The 15561-nt window shown below is 41.3% G+C and overlaps 1 non-coding gene across 1 annotated transcript; it reads left to right on the top strand.

Annotated features, from left to right (window-relative positions):
- The first annotated feature begins 730 nt into the window (after nucleotides 1-730).
- trnal-uag (transfer RNA leucine (anticodon UAG)) lies at nucleotides 731-813 on the top strand. The gene has a single exon. It is a non-coding gene; the product is annotated as a tRNA-Leu (tRNA).
- Nucleotides 814-15561: the final 14748 nt, after the last annotated feature.

The following is a 15561-nucleotide window of genomic DNA, read 5'->3' as shown; positions in this document are numbered from 1 at the left end:
ACCTTGTTCATCCTCCTCCTGGAGGGTTGTGACCTGGGTTCTCTAATGGGATGGGGTGTGGTGGGAATTAGTGAGCGGGTGCTGTCGATGCTCTTTGAGCCCAGCAATGGTCCTTCCGCTTGATCCATATCCACTGGCTGCTTCTTTCGGCCGCTTCAGAGACTGATCTAATTGTTTGTCGTAGAGCCTGTCCATGGATGCCAAGTTCTTTCAGCAGCCAGCAGCATCTGCTGCCAGTTCTGTGTGGCGCAGTTTCTTGCGCTCATAGGCCTCTTCTGTTGAATTCTCCCATGGAACTGTGAGCTCTGTGATGTATACAGACTTCAATGAAGGGGACCAGAGCACCAAGTCTGGCCTAAGGGTGGTGCACAACAGGGTTTGAGCTCTTAAAAAATAATAAATAATCTTAAAAAATAATCCAGTCAGTTAAAAACCCAACAAGAAGGCTGTACCTAATACACTCATACCAGAGAAAACACACCCTAACATGCTAGTGCCGTTACAGTGCTAACAATGGTTCACCCAAAAAACATTATTTGGTCAGTTGGAGTGCTCATATGGGGCTCCCTTTCTATTGATATATGGTTTACAGCGTAGTGACAAAGTGTACAGTGCAGCAAATGGGTTACAGTCAGTAAATTTACCATACATAATAATGTAAAAAGATTAAGGAATTTGTACAAATATTATTCCTTGTGAGGCGAGGATGGTATCTGTGGTACTCTAGCTAGTCAGGATGGCCGAGCGGTCTAAGGCGCTGCGTTTAGGTCGCAGTCTCCCCTGGAGGCGTGGGTTCGAATCCCACTTCTGACATCTCATGCTTTGTACAAATTTACATCTTTAACCCTCTACCATACATAATAATGTGAAAAGAGACATAAGTTAGTACAAATCTTAGTCTTAGTTTTTTATTATTTCAAATGCCATTCATTATTTCAAATGCCATTAATAATTTATAATCACTGATTTGTGAGATATCAGCAGTAGTAGGCCATGTTTAACTGGTTTAATATTGTCCTCGATCAGCTCTGTCCTCGATCAGCTCTGTCCTCTTACCCTTAAACGAGAAAAACCTTCTCACCCTGCTCCTTGGCTTTCAGATGCATTGCGCAGCAACAGAAGAGAATTAAGGGCAGCTGAGAGAAAGTGGAGGAAATCTAAGCTTGGTGTTGATCTCCACTCCTACCACGATCTGCTGTCCAGGTTCTCATCCGATGTGACTGCTTCAAAAACATCTTTTTACAAAGCCAAGCTTGAACAATCTGCTGCTGACCCACGTAAGCTTCATGCTATCTTTTCCTCTCTTCTGAACCCTCTTCCTCCTCCCCCATCTGCCCCTCTTACTGCTACTGACTTTGCAACATTCTTTCAGGACAAGATTGACAAAATCAATCAATCCTTCTCTCCGACTGACCCACTTTCAACTGACCCTCAACCCACCAACACACTCACCAGCTTCACCCCACTCACCATGGATGAGGTTGCACAGCTCCTCTCATCCAGCAATCCCACTACATGCACACTCGACCCTATACCATCCACCATCCTCAAAGACATCTCACAGACCTAATCCCCTTCATCACACCCATCATCAACAACTCCCTGACATTAGGTGTCGTCCCTACTGCTTTTAAGAAGGCTCAGGTCATTCCCCTTCTTAAGAAACCTACACTAGACACTACAGACATTAACAACTACAGACCTGTCTCACTCCTCTCTTTTCTATCCAAAATTCTTGAACGTGCTGTCTATAACCAACTATCTTCCTTTCTTATTTAGAATGACCTCCATGATCCGTACCAGTCTGGCTTCAAGGCAGCGCATTCTACGGAAACAGCACTTGTAGCTGTTACTGAGAAGCTTCATGTAGCCAAAGCAGCCAAACTGTCATCGGTCCTCATTCTTCTTGACCTCTCCGCAGCCTTTGACACAGTGAATCACAGCATTCTCTTGTCCACTCTCTCCAACCTTGGAGTAACAGGTTCAGCATGGCAATGGATGACCTCCTACCTTGAATGGCACTCCTACCAAGTGTCATGGAGGGGATCCATATCTCCCCCATGCACTCTCTCAACCGGTGTTCCTCAGGGCTCTGTACTTGGCCCACTTTTTTTCTCTATCTACACCCGCTCTCTGGGTAAGGTCATAGCCTCCCATGGCTTCTCCTACCACTCCTATGCAGATGACACTCAGCTCAATCTGTCATTTCCTCCTTCAGACACACAAGTCTCAGCTCGCATCTCAGCATGTCTGCGAGATATCTCACAATGGATGTCAGCTCATCATCTAAAACTTTATCCCAGCAAGACAGAGGTGTTGCTTATTCCTGGAGATCAGTCTCCAAACCAGGACCTAGTCATTTCTCTGGATGACTCCCAGATCAGACCATCTGATAAGGTAAGAAGTCTTGGTGCTGTCCTGGATAACCAACTGACCTTCTCTCCTTATATAGCCAACATGACAAGATCGTGCCGGTTCCTCCTGTACAACATCAGGAAGATTCGGCCATTTCTCTCCAGGAAAGCTACCCAGATTCTGGTCCAATCACTTGTAATCTCACGGTTGGACTACTGCAACTCCCTCCTGGCAGGAGCTCCCATGTCCACTATTAAACCCTTGCAGCTCATTCAAAATGCAGCTGCCCGTCTGGTTTTTAACCAGCCCAAACACTGCCACATCACCCCACTGCTGCGTTCTCTTCACTGGCTTCCTGTAGCTGAACGCATTCAGTTTAAAAACTGATGCTCGCCTACAAAGCCAAAAATGGACCAGCCCCAAGCTACCTTCGTGGTCTAATCAAACCCCCGCTCTGTACCACGCAACCTCCGAATCACTAGTCTCGCCCGACTTGATCCTTCACCCAGGACTAAAGGAAGACAAGCATCAAGGCTCTTCTCTGTTCTAGCACCCAAGTGGTGGAATGAACTTCCTCTGTCCGTCCGAACATCTGAGTTTCTTTCTGTCTTTAAAAAACGATTAAAAACCCACCTTTTTACTAAGCACTTAAGCTGACTTGTACATATTTACAAAAAAAACAAAAACCCACTTTTGTTCTAACAGGTTTCAGCAGATTTGTGTTCTTTGACTGTTGTTTACTAAAACTTGAGAAATGAAATGTTTACTATGGAAGCACTTCTGTAAGTCGCTCTGGATGAGAGCGTCTGCTAAATGCAGAAAATGTAAAATGTAAATGTAATTAGAGATTTAAACGGTCCTCTATTTACTACAGTCTGTTTGAAACAGCTGGGCGTACAACTAGTTGGTGTGGAGAACATGTTAACACATACAGTGTGCTATTATTTCAAGCTTATCAAGTACATGCTAGTTTACTTACAAAAAACTCACAAAGTACAAATTCTTCATCATTCTAAACAAACCATGTACAGGACATTACCGCTTACCTAATGCAGTAAGAACCAACTCTCCCGAACAGGGACTTGAACACTGGACCTCAGATTAAAAGTCTGATGCTCTAGCGACTGAGCTATCCGGGCTCTGCAAGACATTTCAATCCTCACAAGGATGTGTCCACAAGGATGTGACTTGAATTACAAACTTTAACATACACTGCCTGGCCAAAAATAAAAGTCACCAAAAAACCCTTAAGAAACACTTCTTAGCACTACATACATCAGTTGTATACCACAGAGGTCAGCATGCGATGAAACTTTGATAGTAGATTCAAGATTCAAAGTAGCTTTATTAATAACAGACATTTATTTATTTATTAGTAACGGACATCGTTTTACTTCCTAACTGTGTTCATATTATGCTATCTAGTGGACGATTTAATAGCCTACAATGAGCACAAACAGGGTTTGAGTTCTTAATAAATAATCTTAATAAATAATCGAGTCAGTTAAAAACCCAACAAGAAGGCTGTACCTAATACACTCATACCAGAGAAAACACACCCTAACACGCTAGTGCCGTTACAGTGCCAAAAACATTATTTGGTCAGTTGGAGTGCTCATATGGGGCTCCCTTTCTATTGATACATGGTTTACAGCCTAGTGACAAAGTGTACAGTGCAGCAAATGGGTTACAGTCAGTAAATTTACCAAACATAATAATTTGTGAAAAGATTAAGCAGTTTGTACAAATATTAGTCTGTGTGGGGTGGGAGTGGCGTCAACAGTGTCCAAGCTAGACAGAATGGTTTTAGCAGTCTAAGGCACTGTGACAGCTCATGCTTTACACAAATGTACATCTTTAACCCTCTACCATACATAATAATGTGAAAAGATTAAGCAGTTTGAGCAAATCTTAGACCATGTGGGGTGAGGGTGGTATCAATGGTACCCCAGCTAGTCAGGATGGTCGAGCGGTCTAAGGCGCTGCGTTCAGGTCGCAGTCTTCCCTGAAGGCGTGGGTTCGAATCCCACTTCTGACAGCTCATGCTTTAAACAAATTTACATATTTAACCCTCTACCATACATAATAATGTGAAAAGATATGCCATTAATAATTTATAATCACTGATTTGTGAGATATCAGCAGTAGTAGGTCATGTTTAACTGGTTTAATATTCTTTAAGCGCTGATTATCGGCTGTTTTTCGTGAGTATGTTTGGGCGGTTTTCCATGCATTTTGGCGGGCTTTTAAATGCGCAATCTGGCAACCCTGGCTGAAGCGTTCATTCATTATTTTGGAGCGATGTATGTTTGTATGCTAGAATATAAATAACATCTTTTACAAATTGCTGTCAATTTACATTGACATTTTCCCTTCTGTCTAAACATTTTTGGAATTGGGTTTGTAAAAGTAAGCGATACTGTGGATAATATATTTAATGAGCTGAACTAACTGAGAGAAGCGCTAACGGTGGTGGAAGAGTCTAAAAGTGTTTGGAACATAGTCGTATCATCATAGCAGTACAACACAGTTTTGTCCGTAGCATCCGAAAATATCCAGAAGCTAATATACACAAACTTTTCTTTAAAAAATAAACTTACCTTGTTAATAAAGTATGACCTCAAAATCTAAACAAACACAGTATCCGCTGCTGCAGTCTCTACACAAACTTTTCTGCACTGAAATCTCAAGGACACATTTTATGGATATTACGGTAATGCACTGAAAACGCGTCCTACAGTCATGCAAGCACATACAGCAGTGTGTGAGTTTACACTAATCAACCATAACATTAAAACCACCTCCTTGTTTCTACACTCACTGTCTATTTTATCAGCTCCACTTACCATAGAGGAGCACTTTGTAGTTCTACAATTATTGACATGACCACTACAGAGCAGGTATTATCTAGGTGGTGGATCATTCTCAGCACTGCAGTGACACTGACATGGTGTTGGTGTGTTAGTGTGTGTTGTGCTGGTATGAGTGGATCAGACACAGCAGCGCTGCTGGAGTTTTTAAATACCGTGTCCACTCACTGTCCACTCTATTAGACACTCTTACCTAGTTGGTCCACCTTGTAGAGACAGTCAGAAACGATCGCTCATCTATTGCTGCTGTTTGAGTTGGTCATCTTCTAGACCTTCATCAGTGGTCATAGGACACTTCCCACAGGGCGCTGTTGGCTGGATGTTTTTGGTTGGTGGACTATTCTCAGTCCAGCAGTGACAGTGAGGTGTTTAAAAACCTGCAGCGCTGCTATGTCTTATCCACTCATACCAGCACAACACAGGAGAGTCCTGACCATTGAAGAACAGCATAAAAGGGGGATAAAAAAGCATGTTGAGAAACAGATGGATTACAGTCAGTAATTGTAGAACTACAAAGTGCTTCTATATGGTGGAGCTGATAAAATGGACAGTGAGTGTAGAAACAAGGAGGTGGTTTTAATGTTATGGCTGATCGGTGTATACTCACCATGTATGCGTGGCTTTCCTCCGGATATGAAAACGTGCCAGTAGGTGTAATTGCTGCTCTAAATTGCACCTGTATGTGTGAGTGAGTGGATAAATTAGTGTGTGATGCTTTGCGATGGTTTGACGCGCCCTGTCCAGGGTGTATTTTTGTCTTGAGCCCAGTGTTCGTGACACTGGACCCACGCTTGCCCTGTAATGCTGAATATCAATACAGGCAAATGAAGCGCATTTAAAAAAGCTTTAAAGCATTCTTGAAAAATGATCAGGCCAACCTTTTTAAAAAGTAGATCCAGATGACCTGTTGACTAAAATAGTAGATCCCAAGCCACAGAAGTGTGGGCACCAGTTTTACATTGGCTACGTTTTAACAAGACGTACCAAGAATGGCCTGTAGATGGCGCACTGTAGTAGTTTTTAAAAGCAAGCCAATTATGCCACCGAACTTAATGTACAATACTTTATAATGTATCAATTGTAACAGTATCAAATAATAAAACATTATACAAAATTATAAGTTTATGCGTTTCTGTCAAAACAAAACAAAAAAGGTATGTAAACAAAACTGTTTGAGCGTAAATAGGGCGTTACTGACATTGTAACACGGACAGACTAGCCTTATGGTTAATGCTGCAACGAATTTTACCGTAATTTCATCTTTTCAGATTGCAAAATGATCATAATGTTTGTGTACTGGAGAATGTGGGCATCGATCCCACTACCTCTCGCATGCTAAGCGAGCGCGCTACCATTTGAGCTAATTCCCCTTACACAAAACTTTCCTTTACCCTTTGTAAATTCTAATGTACTAACAGAGTGTTAATGTTGCATTATAAAGTGAGGGTGCAACATGTTTAAGCTCACGTACTCTTTTCTATATTATGCGTTGCTTTTCATTAAAATGTTATGTGCATTTATATGTGGCAAAATAAAAAAATCCATAAAAATCAAATTGAGTTAGCAGAGAACCTTAAATTATACTAAATGGTTCTTCAAGTAGAAACAGTTCTACCAAGAACACCTAAAAGAACCCTTAAGAAACACTTCTTAGTGCTACATACATCAGTTGTATTCCACACAGGTCAGCATGCGATGAAACTTTGCTCGAAACAGACATCGTTTTACTTTGTAACTGTATTCATATTATGTCATCTAGTGGACAATTGAATAGCCTACAACCAGCACAAACAGGGTTTGAGTTCTTAATGAATAATTATTAATCTTAATAAATAATCCAGTCAGTTAAAAACCCAACAAGAAGGCTGTACCTAATACACTCAGACTAGAGAAAACACACCCTAACATGCTAGTGCCGTTACAGTGCTAACAATGATCCACCCAAAAACATTATTTGGTCAGTTGGAGATCTCATATGGGGCTCCCTTTCTATTGATTTTTGGTTTACAGCCTAGTGACAAAGTGTACAGTGCAGCAGATGGGTTACAGTCAGTACATTTACAATACATGATAATGTGAAAAGATTAAGCAGTTTATGGGTTCGAATCCCACTTCTGACAGCTCATGATTTAAACAAATCTACTTCTTTAGAGGACACAGCCATCAGGGAATACAGTTTTCATCAAAGGGTGAACATGGTCTGCAACAATGCTGAGGTAGGTGGTATGTGTCAAAGTAACATCCACATGGATGCCAGGACCCAGGCTGTTGATCTCTGAAAATGTGAGAAACTGAATCATGTATTCATCCTGATCTTGCTCTGTTTATTGTTGCAGCTCTGCTGGAGGGTTATTTTTTTGGTGTTTGTGGTGGTGGTGGTGGGGTCTTTGTTCCCATTTTGGTTTATTTGATGTACTTTACATCCATTTAAATATGTACTTAAATACTTAAATATCCATTTAAGTATGTTTATTCAGCGTCCATTTACATTGTTACAGCAGTATTTTACGACAAAAATGGAAATGTTCACATTATTTAAATGGATGTAAAGTACATCATATACTAAATAAACCAAAATGGGAACAAAGACCCCCCCACCACCACCACCACAAACACCAAGAAAATAACCCTCCAGCAGAGCTGCAACAAGAACAGGACAATCTCCTACAGGTCCAACAAAATAAAATAAAAAATGCACTTCAAAAAAGACCTCACATTGTTCGTCCTAAAGGCTAAGATCAACTTTTTAAATAAACTGAGTCTGTGATGGTTTAAAAACAACGCATAATATAGAAAAGAGTACGTGAGCTTAAACACGATGCACCCTCGTTTTATAATGCAGCATCAACACAATTTACAAATCCTAAAGGAAGGTTCTGTGTAAGGGGAATTAGCTCCAATGGTAGCGCGCTCGTTTAGCATGCGAGAGGTAGTGGGATCGATGTCCACATTCTCCAATGTCGAAACATTGTGATCACTTAAAGGCAACACATAATATAAAAGTCGTTGCTCACTGAAACGCTGCATCAAACATTAGGTCAGTCTGTAAGTTTTACAGTGACAGTTATGCTCTATTTTTACTCAAATCGTTTGGTTTAAAGACCTTTTTTGACTTGTTTAAATTGACAAATGTAGCGCCCCCTAGCACCCCTGGCTGTATTTGGAAAGCGCTTCCCGACTTATTTTATTTGTTTAAGAAATCTCTTTCTTTGTGGTAATGTAAGGATTTAAAAGGGCCACTACTTATCAGTACTTACGATTATTTTATATTTAAGCTATACTCTTATTTAAACTGAAAAAACTACTTCAATTACCCTATATATATATGTGGTACTAACCTTGCACAAAAAAACCTGCGACTAACACCATTTACAGTAGCTGTATTAACATTATCCCTGACTCACATACCAAACTTGTATACGTTAATAATACTTAAACAAATTAACTATTTACTCATTTACACAATCATTAATATGCATTTCAAACCCCAATATATTTTACAAAAATGTCATAATACAGATTCACTCAAATTACCATCAGTAATATTCAAAATATTATCAATCTCTCCTAAGTTAGGTAAATAACTAACTAAAAAAAGGGTACCCAAAATTACCATTGCAGGCCTGATCCAACCTAATAGTCCCAATCAGCACAGATCACGAAGTATATTTGGTCGGTTGTGGTGGAGCTGTCCACGTTCTTTGTTTACATGCATGAAACAGAAAAAATCCACCAGTCTTTTTCCTTTTGATCTTGGATGAAACAATCAGAGTTTATCCGATGCTTTTAATCCACTGTAATCATCACAGCTGCTGAGGAAGCGTACTGCCTTCAATGTCCATGCGCGTAAACTCAAGTTCTCCGGTTCTCCGGTTCTCTGGTTGAGAGTACGCTGTGCGTGATTCCGTCGCTGCCGCTTCTCGCTGGATTTATTCTAATTTCTTTCTACTCTGTGCTACCTAAATCTACTGTTTCCATCTGCACTGGGACCTGTCCGAACTTCTGCTGTCCAGTCTATTGATTGCATGGTTTTCGCTAAACCTGCTATTGCATACATTGCTGTGCCGCTCCCGCTGTTAGCATTTAGCTTCGCCGGCGTTAGCAGTCAGGTTGCGGTACAATCTGCGAGCCTTCTACATACTGCCTGGTCTCTTAGCTTCCAGGAGGTGAGTGAATTTAATTCTGTTCATCTCATGGTTCTGCTGACAGCTATCTAGTGGTTTCTGGTGTTGCTACTTGATTGTCTGGTTTGAGCCTGGTTGTTTGTCGGCTAACGTGGCTCCGTGGCTGCGCTGTCCAATATTGCGCTGATGTCTTGCATCTCGGGCTATAGCAAAATTCCATGCCAACGGCTCATATATTCCTCTGCTGATCTCTGCTCTTTACGCACTACCCGCCGTCTGGATTCTTCCACCTACTGGCTGTGTCAATCACTGGGGATTGCAAGAAAGCGTTACATACATCGCGGTCAAAGACATCGACGCACTCTCTCTGCTTCCCCCGCTGCTTCTTCATACACTGCCTGTTCTCCTGAAGTTCATATTACAACTCTTGGATCCAGGAGACGCCGACGCAGACTGCTTCGTGGAATAGACTTCAGTGTTATACGTGAGATTCCTCGAGTTATGGACTCACAACCTGCTCACCAACCTTCACCATCACCTCGGCTTCTCAACTTTGGACTATTCAACATCCGCTCTCTCACAGACAAAGCCACAATTCTCCAGGACTACATTGTCCACCATCATATCGATCTGTGTTTTTTGACTGAAACCTGGCAGAAACCGGGGGAATTCATCCATGTAAACGCAGCAACCCCACCTGGATTTAAACCATTTACAGCACCTTGAACTTCTGGTCGGGGTGGGGGTTTGGCTGTACTATGTAGTCCAGTGATCAACCTTTCTGTTTGCAACGTCCAAGTTGTCTCTTCATTTGAATGTCTGGCTTTAAAAATTACTGGCCCACGTCCAGTTACTCTACTACTAATATACCGCCCACCTAAAAGCTCAGTACATGATTTTCTATCTGAACTCAGTGAAGTTCTCACAGTCATTAGTTCACTGTCCCCCTCATTAATGGTTCTCGGGGATCTCAATATTCCCCTTGACACTGGGTCTGTTGTTGCATCTGATTTTCTTTCTCTGTTACATTGCTTTGACTTAATTCAATATGTTGATTTTCCAACTCACAAACATGGTCATATTCTAGATGTCATCTGTTCTAATAATGGGATTGTCAGTAAATTCTCTGGGCACTCTACTGGCCTATCTGATCACCTCTTTATTTCCTTCTGTGCCTCCTTACCTGTTCCCAAGTCCCAGCCCAAACTGCTACGTTCATACCGAAATCTCTCTGCTGCTGACCCCTCTTCCCTGTCTACTCTGCTTAGTGTGTCTCATTTCAATGACATCTGTTTACTTCACTCTCTCGATGAGGCTACACTATCATACAACACAACACTGGCAAGGATTTTTGACACCCTGGCACCGATTAAGTCCCGGTTTGTGCCTTCCTCTCACTCTGCACCCTGGTTCAACGGCGAGCTTCGTGCCCTCAAAACGTTGGGTCGGCGCCTAGAGCGGCGTTATAAGAAATCTGGCCTCTCGGTTCATTTTTTGGCATTTACGGACCACGTGGCCGATTATAAAGCGGCCCTAAATAAAGCTCGCTGTTTGTACTACACCGAGGTGTTTAAAAAAGCTGGTCAAAATCCTAAGCGGCTGTTCACCACAGTCAAAAAACTAGTATGCCCCCCCAGTGACCCAGTTGTCCCCTCCCCTGGTTTGTGTGAGGCCTTCCTTAACTTTTTTAGTGACAAGGTGTCAACTATCTATAGGGGGCTTCAGGGTGCACCTGCATATGCCCCATCCCATCTTTCGCTGGTGTCTGGTTCTGAACTTTTCTCTTCCTTCCTACCAGTTGATCTTGCTGAAGTTTCACAAATCATCACTAAGTCAAAGTCTACCACATACGCCCGTCTTGACCCTATCCCTACCTTCCTTCTTCAGTCCTCTGTGCCTGCTTTTGCTGCCCCTATCTGTCACATGGTCAATTTATCACTTTCTTCTGGCTATGTTCCTCCATCATGGAAACTCGCTGCAGTCACTCCCATCATCAAGAAGCCTGATCTTGATATCACTGATCTCAGTAACTTCAGACCTATTTCAAACCTTCCGTTTCTTTCCAAGATTACAGAAAGAGTCGTGGCATCCCAGCTGCTTGATTTCTTAAATTCTAATCACCTGCTCGAAGATTTTCAATCTGGTTTCCGTCCATATCATAGTACAGAGACTGCATTGCTTTGCGTTTTAAATGACCTCCTTTTGTTCGCTGACAAAGGGTTGGTCTCCATGCTTCTACTTCTCGACCTCACTGCTGCATTTGATACTACCAACCACACTATTCTTCTGTCCAGACTGTCCAATATTGGTCTTTCTGGCCTGCCACTTGCATGGTTTAAATCCTACCTCTCTGACAGGCAACATTTTGTGCAGCTAGGGTGCCATGTCTCAAATAATGCACACATACATCAGGGTGTGCCTCAGGGCTCGGTCCTTGGACCACTGCTATTTATTCTATACATCTCTCCCTTGGGTGAAATTTTCCGAAATCACGGGTTAAAATTCCACTGCTACGCGGACGACACACAGATTTACCTTAGCCTCAGGCCCTCTGATCCCTTTCCTCCTACTGCCCTCTCCAGGTGTCTTCAAGATCTCATCCTATGGCTGCGGGAGAATTATCTTCAATTAAATACCGATAAAACTGAGCTTCTGTATATTGGCTCGAAAGCTGCACTTTCCTCTTTCTCTTGCCCTGTTCTTCTCATTGGGAACACCTCTGTTTTTCCTGCTGCTACTGCACGGAACCTTGGTGTGACAGTCGACCCTCTCCTAACTTTTCAGCCCTACATCCGCTCCATCACAAAGTCTGCTTACTTCCACCTACGTAACATTTCTCGTCTTCGCCCCATGATTTCACCTCAGACAGCTGAGCTTTTGGTCCATGCTTTTGTTACTTCTCGGCTGGACTATTGCAACTCACTGCTCTATGGTCTTCCTAACAAGTCGATACGCCCTCTACAGCTTATTCAAAATGCTGCGGCCAGGATCCTCACATCCACTCGAAAACACGACCATATCACCCCGGTTTTGGAGCAATTGCATTGGCTCCCTGTGCATAAACGCCTCCAATTTAAAATACTACTCCTTACTTTTAAAGCCCTTCATGGACTTGCCCCGGTCTACCTCCCATCTGCTGACACCTTACATACCCAGTCGCTCACTCAGGTCCTCCGATGCTGGCCTGCTGGCCACACCTAGATTTAGGCTGTCAACCTTGGGTGGCAGATCATTTAGTGTGGCTGCCCCCACTCTGTGGAACGCTCTCCCTTCTTCTCTTCGCTCTGTCTCTTCACTTCCACAATTTAAATCTCTGTTAAAAACCCATCTCTTCAATTAACTATGCTTTCTTTTTGTACCTCACTGAACTGTTTATTGTTTGATGTAAAGCGACCTTGGGTATCTTGAAAGGCGCTATATAAATTGAAAGTATTATTATTATTATTATTAAGAGACGAAGTTCACGGCTGATACAGCATAAACAATGTCACTAATCGACTGCAAGATGTTAATATAAGACTCACTGTCCATTTGTCTTAACGCATCAAGAGAGATAAATCCTAAACAGGTGTTTTACCCACTTACATGACACTTTTTTCTTCTTTTCCACCCACTTTCTCCCGCTCTTTTCCCGACCTGTGACAGTTCATGCTGATTGGCTTAAAAATAAATCAAGGGAGGGCTATACATACACTTTACTTTAAACAGCATAAAACAACCAGAACATTATTTACAGAACAAATAAGAACAACTTATTTACTAGTTATAAATTAACATAAACAAAATATTAGTTATGCCCAAATTTTTATTGGGCTACACAAACACACAATAACTTATAATTCTCCAATTTTGAAATGTCTCGGAGTTTTATCTGAAATGACTTTTTGTTAAAGTAGAGGTACGTGACTTTTTAATGGTTTTTCTTCTGGTGAAACTGCTTCATAGAAGATGAACAGCTGAAACACACAACATTCCCTTTAAAATGCAGCATCAACCCTTAAGTCAGTCTATCAGTGGTACAAAGACAGTTTTGATTGGGTTTAGATCGTCCTAAAGGCTGTGATAAATAGAGTCTGTGATGGTTTAAAAGCAAGGTATAATACAGAAAAGAGTATGTGAGCTTAAACACTTTGCACCCTCACTTTATAATGCAGCATCAACGCTCTGATAGTACATTACAATTTACAAAAGGCTAAAGGGGGTTTTAAAGGTGCTTTAAAGGTGAAGGCTGTTGCTGTTTACACACAAAGAAAAACATCTCTGGAGGAGAATTTTGCACGATTGTTTTCCAGTCATTAAAATGTAATGTGCATTTATATGTGGCAAGAGAAAAAAAAATCCATAAAAATCAAATTGAGGTAGCAAAGAACCTTGAATTCTACTAAAGGGTTCTTCAAGTAGAAACAGTTCTACCAAGAACACAAAAAGAATCCTTAAGAAACACTTCTTAGTGCTACATACATTAGTTGTATTCTAGAGGTCAGCATGCGATGAAACTGTGATAGAAACAGACATCGTTTTACTTTATACCACAGTTAGTTCCGACCTTACAATCTGATTGGTTGAGAAGCGTTCTAACCGTGCTGATATTCGTGATAACAGCACAGCCTTTTCACACCACAACTGTATTACTCCGCTGACGCGTTGCCAGTAACGACAAGCTTCATGCACACAAACGCGCACGCAGGCGACACAGACCTTTTTCCCGATCGTAGTGTTAAACTTTATATTCTTTGTGGAACTACTTTTTGGCAGAAGGTATTGTCAATATTAAAGCATATTTATTATGAAATTCAGGGCTTCTTTGATTTATTTTCTTTCTTTATTTTGTAAAAACTGTTGTATAAAAGCAATAGAACACTTGAGGTCATGTGTTATCGCGAATAACATCACGGCTGCGACCGAATCACAGCCGTGATGTTATTCACGATAACACACTCCCTCTCGTGTTCTATTGCTTGATTCTAACGCAATATTAACTGTATTCATATTATTCCATCTAATGGAGGATTGAATAGCCTACAACAAGCACAAACAGGGTTTGAGTTCTTAATAAATAATCCAGTCAGTTAAAAACCCAAAAAGAAGGCTGTACCTAATACACTCATACCAGAGAAAACACACCCTAACATGCTAGTGCCGTTACAGTGATAACAATGGTCCACCCAAAAACATTATTTGGTCAGTTGGAGTGCTCATATGGGGCTCCCTTTCTATTGATATATGATTTACAGCCTAGTGACAAAGTGTACAGTGCAGCAAATGGGTTACAATCAGTAAATTTACCATACATAATAATGTGAAAAGATTAAGCAGTTCGTACAAATGGTGGTGTCGATGATACCCAAGCTAGTCAGGATGAGGTCTAAAACGCTAAGTTCAGGTCACAGTGTCCCATGAGGCGTGGGTTTGAATCCCACTTCTGACTGCTAGTGCTTTATACAAATTTATGTCTTTAACCCTCTAACATACATAACAATGTGAAAAGATTCAGCACTTTGTACAAATCTTTGGCCATGTGGGGGTGTTGTTGGTAATTGGCATTAGGACCTCGTAAGCATGTTAGGATGGCCGAGCGGTCTAAGGTGTTGCGTTCAGGTCGCAGTCTCCCCTGGAGGTGTGAGTTCGTATCCCACTTCTGACATCTCAAGCTTTATACAAAGTTACTTCTTCAGAGTCAACAGCCATCAGATAATACAGTTTGCATGAAAGGGTGTACATGGTCTGCAACAATGCTGAGGTAGGTGGTACGTGTCAAAGTAACATCCACATGGGTGCCAGGACCTTGGTTTTTGATCTCTAAAAATGTGAGAAATTTAAACATGTATTCATCCTGATCATAAAGTATGTTTATTCAGCGTCTATTTACATTGTTACAGCTGTATTTTACAATTGAAATGTTCACATTATTTAAATGTATGTAAAGTACATTGTATACTAGCTGTTTACTTTTTTCCCTAAGTAAAAACTGTTATTACCTCAACATGTCATTACCGACACATAACTTCTTGTGATGGTAAAGACACTTAGTGATGGTAATAACAGGTTTTTAGTTTCACCATCACTATCTTATTAACTCTTTAATAATTAAAGCTAATTAAAGCTAAATAAGCATAATGGTTTTATTATACAAGGAAACATTAATTTTCACTGATTAGTCAATATGGCCCACAAGATATCAGCAGAGATCCAGTAAAATATCAGTAATTACA

Source organism: Trichomycterus rosablanca, unplaced genomic scaffold, assembly GCF_030014385.1.
Source record: "Trichomycterus rosablanca isolate fTriRos1 unplaced genomic scaffold, fTriRos1.hap1 scaffold_280, whole genome shotgun sequence".
NCBI lineage: Eukaryota > Metazoa > Chordata > Actinopteri > Siluriformes > Trichomycteridae > Trichomycterus > Trichomycterus rosablanca.
This window is presented reverse-complemented; position numbering and strand designations above follow the sequence as displayed.